This window comes from Triticum aestivum, chromosome 3A (assembly GCF_018294505.1).
Source record: "Triticum aestivum cultivar Chinese Spring chromosome 3A, IWGSC CS RefSeq v2.1, whole genome shotgun sequence".
Taxonomy (NCBI): Eukaryota; Viridiplantae; Streptophyta; class Magnoliopsida; order Poales; family Poaceae; genus Triticum; species Triticum aestivum.
The window spans coordinates 25,821,793-25,830,991 of NC_057800.1; the positions used below are offsets into that span (position 1 = coordinate 25,821,793).

Consider the following 9,199-nt stretch of genomic DNA (forward strand, 5'->3'; position numbering starts at 1 on the left):
TAATTGATCATTAGTAGTAAAAGCATCCCCATTGTCAAGGCCGGTGAGGTGAGATGGAAGAAGAAGGATTTCCTTTTGAAGGAGAGTGCCGGCGTTTGGGTGGAGGTGTGCAAAAGGGAAAACAGTCTCGTCAAATACGACATCACGAGAGATGTAGACACGACCTGTGGATACATCAAGGCATTTTACACCTTTATGTTGTGGACTGTAACCAATAAAAACACACTGTTTTGATCGGAATAGAAGTTTGCGGTTGTTGTAGGGACGAAGATTTGGCCAGCACGCACAACCAAATACTCGAAGTGATTTGTAGTCAGGTTTGGTATGAAGAAGGCGTTCTACCGGAGTTTCATTGTTGATAACTCTACTAGGTAGGATATTTATAAGATGAACTGCGGTGAGAAAGGCTTCATCCCAGAATTTTAGTGGCATAGAGGCAGCTGCAAGAAGAGCTAAACCTACTTCAACGATATGCCTATGCTTACGCTCGGCAGATCCGTTTTGTTGGTGAGCATGAGGACATGATATGTGGTGAGATATGCCAATCTGTTGAAAAAAGGAGTTTAGGTGTCTGTATTCCCCTCCCCAATCAGATTGTATAGCTAGAATTTTGCAGTTGAACTTTCTTTCTACAAGTGCTTGGAAATTGTGAAAAACTTGAAACACATCAGATTTCTTTTTGAGGAGATATATCCATGTGTACTTACTGAAATCATCAATGAAACTCACGTAGTAGGTGTGACGCCCAACTGAGGTAGGCGCGGGACCCCATACATCAGAAAAAATGAGTTCAAGAGGCTTGGTGGAAACACTTGTAGATATAGGATAAGCTAGCTGGTGACTTTTAGCACGTTGGCATGAGTCACAAATAGTTTCACAACTACGCTCACCAACAAACGGGAGCTTATTCTTTCTAAGCAATTTCTCAATCAAAGAAAACGATGCATGTCCTAATCTATCGTGCCATCGTGTTGAAGACACTTTGGTGACACCATAGGCTTGTTTATTCAATCTCCTAAGCTCCGGAATCAACGGGTAGAGCCCTCGAACACATCTACCTCGATAGAGAATTTTCCTCGTGACCTGATCCTTGATCAAAAAGAAAAACGGATGAAATTCAAGGAACACATGGTTATCGATGGCAATGCGATGAACGGAAAGGAGATTTTTGGATGCACTAGGAACATGCAAAATTTTTCTGAGACGAATATTTTTGTGGGGAGTTTTTATTACTGAATGACCAATATGACTAATGCTCATACCTTCTCCATTGGCGGTATGGACTTGGTCTTGCCCGCGATACTTCTCGCGCATGGTTACCTTCTCCAACTCCCCTGTGATGTGATCTGTCGCGCCGCTGTCCACGTACCAGTTCGTGTCGACACCGTAGGAGCCTTCTGCCGCCCCCGCAACCTTCTCATCTTGGGAAGATTCTCCATCTTCCTCGTAACGGTACCAGCAGTCCCGTGCAGTGTGGCCTGGTTTGCCACAAATTTGGCAGCGTGGGATGTCCGGAGTAGCGCGTGGGCGGCCTCCGCGGCGACCCTTGTTGCTGTTGTTGTAGGGCCGACCGCCGCCGCCGTTGCTGTTGTGTGGAGAAGGGTTGCCGTCGCCGCCCGAAGACTTGCCCTTGGAGCGCTGCGACCCACGGTAGCGAGATGAGCCACCGCTGCGTCGGCCGCCTCCACCACGGCCGCGGGACGCCGCGTTGGCAGAGGACTTGAATCCTCCACCGGATCCTGCCGTGCTGTAAAGGGCGAGGCGCTGATCAAAGTTACTCATCTGGGCGTAGAGGTCGTCGATGCTGATGGGCTCGGTGCGGGCGTCGTTGGCGGAGATGAGGGGTTGATACTCCATGTCAAGGCCAGAGGTGATGTAGGAGATAAGCTCATCATCATCGATCGGCTTCCCAGCAGCTGCGAGCTCATCTGCAAGGGACCTCATGTGGGCGAAGTAGGCAGCCACCGACTGCGTTCCCTTCTGCGCCGTGGAGAGCGCAACCTTGATGTTGTTGACGCGCGCCCTGGACTGCGAGGAGAACATGTGGGCAAGGGCTGCCCAGAGCTCGTGCGGCGTGGCTATGGACGTGACCTGCACGAGGACTTCCTTGGTGAGGTTATTGAGCAAGTATCCAAGTACCTGCTGCCCTTCTCTGAACCAGATCGGATAGAGAGGGTTGGGTGTTGTCTCCTCTTTCCCGTCCTTGTCCTTCTTGACGATGAACTGGGCGGGCTCCGGCATCGTTCCGTCGACGTAGCCGAAGTAACCAGCACCTCTTAGCTGCGGAGTCACCTGCGCACGCCACAGAACGTAGTTGGTGCGGGTGAGCTTCTCGGCGACCAGCCCCATGGAGGCGATCTGGACAGAGCTTGAGGACGACATGGCTGGTGGTAGGTGTTTTTGCTAGATGTGATGGATAGAGGAGGCTCTGATTACCATGTAAACTAGCGGAGAACGTCGTACCTCGTTGGAGGCGACGGTTGCATGTTATATAGGCAGGGGCATCTCCCTGATAAGCATACAAGGTTTGTTGGGATTACATCTTGAGAGACAAGGAAGATCTAGAGAGATAGAGATAAGAATTTACAACAAGATGGACTCTATCTATCTAGCTAGGCCAGGTTCGGCCGGTGCGCCCTATGGGCCTGTTGTACTATGTTTAACACGGCTTAATTGTAAAGACAGTCCAGAGGTACCCACATGGTGTTGTACAATCCGCCGCTCACCTCGCCTGCCGCCTCCGTTTGTCTACATCAATGTGGCATTTAAGTCATTGGAAATTACCCCAGCTGTCCGTCTGCGTCACTGTGGCATTTAAGTAGTACTGCCACATAAACAGTATAGGCAAAATCATCTCATTCTTGCTACTCCCTCTCTGTTTTAAAATGTAAGGCCTATTCTTTTTGACAAGACCAGCATTTGACCGATAGTACTCTGGTATGCAATTCAGGGAATTTATGGAAAGTACTAACAGTATTATCATCATTTACCCTCTATCACCGCCTTCCATTTTTGCATCAAAGTTCATGCAATTGTATTTCGATTTTCTTTGTTTCTCCCCAATAAAAGAACATTTGATCTTGAAACTTCGCAGATCAACAACACACAAGTACTACCATGTGCAGAAATAATTTCGGATGTTTTGGCGCAATATAAAAAAGGGCAGCCTGGTGATGTACAAGGGTCTGACCAGTTTAGATCCTTTGGCGCAATATAAATGTTTAAAAATGATACAACTAATTCAGAGTTTGAAATTTGACAAACTTATGCTTCATCAAAAAAATTGGAAACATTTTATTATAATGAGTGGCACTTGTGTATAGTTGAACTGCAAAGTTTCAAGGTCAAATGTTGTCTTGATTGAAAGAAACAAAAAAGAGAAATTTCTAGATAAGGATAGCACGAATCTTGACGCAAACTGAAAGGTTTAGATACAGGGTAGAGTGGTATTGTAGTACAACAAATCCACCAAAATTCAGATTGTTTCTTAGGTGTTCATGTATGCTTAAGAGTACCCGTGGACGTGTGTGAACTGTTGAAAATACAAAATACATTCATCAAAGTAGTAAAATATTTCCTATTTTTTGTCAAAAGTTGTTAGCATGTACTGTAGCTGGTTTGGTTGAGTCGTAGGTGATAGGCAGCAGTCCTGGAGTGTGGATTGAGTGAGCCGGTCAGCACAAAAGTGGTTGGTTTGGTTGGGTCATGTGTGCAGGATCGTGTGAGTAGCCAGCCAACTAGCCAAGTGATTTGGTTGGGTCATATATATAGTCGTGGAGTGATCCCAGGAGTTGTGTGAGAGGCGTGAGCTTAGTTCAGACTTGAGAGGCTAACAGAAGCCTATACATGTAATCAGGCTTGCTAGTAAGAGGTAGCGAGAGAAGGTAGTGAGCCAGGAAACAGTGTAGCTAGTCTATAGTGTAAGAGATGTGAGGTGTAGTCCCAGCAGATAGTTGGAGAGAGGTCTGTGGGATTTTTGAGCGGATAGAGAGGTCTGGGGGATAGTGGAGGAAAACAAAGAGTTGTGGGATAATGCAGACATACCAACATGATGCCGTACATGCTGACGGTGAGCTCACCTGCAGCGAGGCAACACTGCGCCTAAGCACGCCGCTCTTCACGATGCCTGGACGTAGCACCTTGGCCAGGATAGCTTGAATATCTCCAGCGAGGAAGGGACTCAAATGCTGACCTTTGGAAAATACATCTGTTCTTGTTCTGCTTCAATCACGGTGGCGTTGTCCGAGTAGTACTGCCTCATAAACAGAATACATTGTATTGGACTTCACTCTATGAACGCATAAGCTTAGAGAACATAATTTAGGTAGCCATGGTGTTTTGGTGGAACCACCTCTTCTCACACATTAGCACAACCATGAAACTCTCATGAATTTATCGGCAACTTCTTTATTAACGTATTCAGGTGGGAATTCTCTCCCACGGATATCCGTAAAAATAATATTAATGTGATTGGCGCTAGTAGCAGCTGGTTTGGACAAGCATAGTGATGTGGAGATAAGGCGTAGCCTATTTGTTGATGAGAAAATAGCACTGTGAAAAGGCAGGCCCATTGATTTTGAAAACGGTGAGTTTCAAGAATTTGTCAGGGTAATATGAATCACAATGGGACGCAAACGGCAATAGGAGGGACGAGGGCACCAGTAGTTACTCCCATTACTGGATCATATAATGTTTTCGGTGCAAGGGTTGGACAATATAATGTTTTCAGTTCAAAGGTCACAATTTACACAAACAGATGAAAAATATCTATCAAGATGTTTATTCCTTGTGAAACAGTCTTGAATATTTGAATGTCGACAAGAGACTTGCAAACAGTGGAAATGAGATGGTAACAGCCAAATCAATAGGTTATTATTAAAAAAAGGCCATGGACAACACATCTGTATGTATTTGGCAGCTACACGGTGCCAGGCATGCCCTTGGAGGTAGGGACTGGTGAAGGGAAATACCATCGCCCACTAGTTGGCTTGAGAACTTGCACGCTGACTTGGCCAGAAGGACCAGTGCATAATACGAGGCCAAAATGCAGCATCTGATGGTTGAATTTCGTGCAACGGTCACACAAGGACTAGCAAGAACAAAATTGCACGCAGAGTGCGGTAATATACTCATGACTATATCCATGGCCATCTGATGATCTAGCCAGGTGGCTCGTCTATATATAGTCCATCACAAGTCTGGAAGCTATATATTGGTTTAAATGGAAGGACGAAATCCTAGACTTAGTGGGATACTTAGGGTGTGTTTGGTTGGGGACGTAGAATGTAATGTCATGGTTCCATTCCACTAGAATGCGTTGGTTCCGTTTCTATGTTTGGTTTGGACAAATAGGTGAAATGGAACGGTTCCATTTTAGTGTTTGGTTGGAGATGTGGAATGGAATGCATTTTGGTTCATCTCACCTTTTGCATAAAAATAATGGTGTTTCTTCTCACACACACACACATATATATATATATGCACAATTGTCACTAGTCTTCATATTTTTGACACATAATAAATAATTGCCAAGGAAAATACTACCTATTCATTAGGAAAAGGAAGCTAGCAAGGGGCAGAACATAATTATCTTCCCCATTAGAGCTTGCTGTGATTACGAGAAGCTAGCAAGTAAAATGGTCGTTACTGCCGCTAATTGCTGTGACTGCTTGCCGCTGCTTGCCCATCTGTAGCACGTAGCCCAGGGACGGGCACTGCAGAGCATGTGCGAGGAGGCAGGGAAAGCCGAGCAGAGCTGATGGACGATGGTGCCCACGTGGAGGCGGTGCCAGGAGGCCGAGCGGAGCAGGAGGTAGTGGGAGTCGCGTGCGCTGCTCTACCTCCCAGATCGGCCGCCGCGGCCACTGCTCCGCTTGTCGGATTGGACGCCGCCGCCGTGGCTCTGCCTGTCAGATCGGACGCCCGCCGCTGCTCCGCCTCTTCCGGGTCAGACCCGAGGATCCCGCCGCAGCGACCAGGTCGTCCTTTCAACGGGGAGACATGAGGGACAGGAGTGTGCCGGCGGTGAGACATGAGTGAAGGGTCGAGGGAGAGAGGGCAGAGTTAGGCTGTGTTCGGTTGGGAGGGATTTGGAGGGGGTTTGGCAGGATTGAAATGGATTTAATCCCCTACAAGTCAAAACCTCCTCAAATCCCCTCCAATCCTCTTGTGAAGGGGTGTAACCGAACAAGGCCTTAGGGAGAAGGGAAGACGCGAGCCGTTCCGTGTGGTTCCTCCGATTTGGAGGTACCAGCGGGTTCCGCATCCGGGACGAATATGCCATTCCATGGAATGACTAGGTTCTGGTTCTTCGACCCAACCAAACGCGAGAACCACCCCTGGGAACGGGACGGACCCATTACATTCCAGTTGATGACCTGAACCAGACACACCCTAGCTACATACAACTCTTATGAGATATTGAAGTGAAACAAACAAGCCAAATGTTTTGCTATGCGACTGGTGCGATCAAATAACCTATGGCCAGAAACTGATCAGGCAAATGATGATGCGTTATAGGTTTTGTACCAGCTGGCTGGAAGCCATTTGGATCGGAACCTAAGCGGACAGAGCGCTTGGATTCAAGATCACTTTGTATCACTTCAAACAACACCCACATGTTGTTGGCTCAGCCCGCAGCGAGCTCGCCGGCAAAGAGCGCATCTCCCTCCACCATGCGGTGCATGGGCATCACTGGCATGTGCCGTCAGCACGTCCATCAAGTTCTCCAACTTTCCCGTATCAAGCCTCACTGTCGGAGAGCACCACAGCCGACGCCCCCACCAGAGAAGAAACGGCTAGAACATGTAACCTTGGAAGGCGACCTTAATGGTGTGAATTTTTCAGTTTCCCTTCTAAAAAGTGGTTGGAAGCATGGCGAGATGGAAGATGAGATCTGGTTCCAGCTTTATTTCTGAGGGCACCTTCAACTTTCGTTTTCTACATCGCTCATTCACTCCTTTTTTTTTGAAAAAAAACTCTATTGACATGAGAGGTAAGAGTATATAATAAATTTGAGTCATTAATTTTTATTAAGTAGTCGGTCTAATTAACTCTTACCTTCTTACCTCCCATATGAAAAGAGGGGTTAAGAGGGAGCATGTCAAAATTGCTCAAAAATATGCGGCGGAAAACCTTCATATACATGGAAAACACTATCTTTTTAGTTTTTTAAATGATAAATTTTAACGAAACATTACAAATGAAAAATGGTTCACGCATATCTGAGCCATGGAAGCCACAATATTCGCGTGGATTTTATTGTGGAGTTTTCCCCCTCATGTTAGGTCTACCTCCTCGCATCGTCCTCTGGCTGCGTTGAGTATCCCACCCCCACCCCGCCTGATCCCCAATGGCAATCCCCACTCAGGCTGACTCAGGGGTGACCTTGTGTCACATACCGACTTTGGTGTGACTGCTTGGAGGGCAGGCGCGCCTTGGGGTCTGGATCATGAGATACTCTCAGGTGTCCAGGGTTTTAAGGATGGTGTCTAGTTTGTCTATGGATCATGACCTTGAAAAGATGGTGAAGAGGCTCGGATTGACTCAAGCCAATCTTGATGATGTGGTGTTTGAGAAGGAAGAATTGTTGCTGGCGGAGGCAACCTGCTGAGTGGCCATCATCAGACTCCACATAGGTTAAGAGTATAGTGAGATTATTTTATAAAACATGAGAATTACATGAGATCTAGCTCTGGAAGTAAAGTTTAGATCGTTGGTGGATAATTTGTTCATATCAAAGTTTTTGTGCCTTGGTGATTTGGACAAAGCAATGGAGGAGGTCCATCGCAATTCTGTGGCAGCCTGGTTATCCTAGCTCCGTATGATGGATTCTCTAAGACGTCTAGAATCGACCATTTCCAGTTCAAGATTTGGGTGCCGATTCATGATTTGCCGGATGGGTACAACTCAATGGTAAAGTCTCTGCCTCAAAGGTGAGGGAGTTTGATGCTGCTGAAACAACCTCGAATGAATTCTCTTGGAATTTGTACGGTGAAAGATTGCAAATGCCAGATCTTTTTGGATTAAATATGAGCGGCTTCTAGATTGGTGTGATGTATGTGGCATGATTAGACATTTTCGTACCAAGCATGAGGACCGAGTTCACCCGACATTCACCCTCGTGTTTAATGATCTTGTTTCTGAAAAAACCCATATATTAATTAATTAAAAAGGTTATTACAATCGTTCATTACAAAATTCACCATGCAGGGCGGAACACTATTAAGAACAATCCCATCAGATCTATTAATAAAGATAAACTTCGCAATTTCGTGAGCCACCCCATTGGCTAGCTGGTTGATTTTCGCAATTTTAAAATCCTTGATCATCCTAGATATACTCAAGGCTTATTTCTTCATATGAACAAGAGGAGACCTGTCAAGCTTCTCATTTGCAAGAAAAGAACGAATAAAAGCACAACCAGTCTCCAGAATAATTGACCTGTGAAGAGTAATAACAATATAAATGCCTGCCATGCATGGACGCAGCTCAGCTTCATTCACGCTGGAACACTGACCCAAAAAGTCGTACAAAGAAAAAATAACTTCACCAGATCCTAGTGACCACTCCCACACTGACAGCATTAATACTCTCCACATAACTCGCATGGACATTGATCTTGATATAATCATAAGGTTTCCAAACCACATGATCTTTTAATGGTGCGGAAATTGGTATAGCACCTCCCATTTTTCCTTTACCTTTGTTACTAGGAACAACCTCAATAGTATCATGATAGGATTCCTTCCCCTTTCTAATAATTAAATCGTTTCTCAGGTGCCACGCTTGCCAGAAAAGAAACAAAATTTTCTCTCGCTGTTGCAAGCTCAAATACCAACAAAATCAAAAGCCAATATGGTCTCGAGAATTTGAACAATTCTTCATCAGGAATATTCTACAACTCTCTCAAAGCCAATACATAGCACTAGCCATTGAACAAGTAACAAGAGCATGAAAAGTGCTTTCATATTCTACTCCACAAATAGAGCACATACCTGAAGTAATCTGATGGTGTTTAACTCTATTAGTCTGGACTGCCAAGCTATCAGATGTGGCACACCATGCAAAAATTCTTATCTTCTGAGGAATATTAGCTTTCCAAATTAGATTCCAAAGCCTTCTTTCTCCGTTTGGTTCTCCACTAGATTGACCCGCTTTATCCTGACTATCCTTCAACTTAAGCGCTAAATTGCACTCA

At 45.6% G+C, this 9,199-nt stretch overlaps 1 pseudogene; it reads right to left on the reverse strand.

Annotated features, from left to right (window-relative positions):
• Positions 1 to 1,766: 1,766 nt before the first annotated feature.
• LOC123063847 (uncharacterized) lies at positions 1,767 to 1,905 on the reverse strand (annotated as a pseudogene).
• Between the last annotated feature and the right edge of the window lie 7,294 nt (positions 1,906 to 9,199).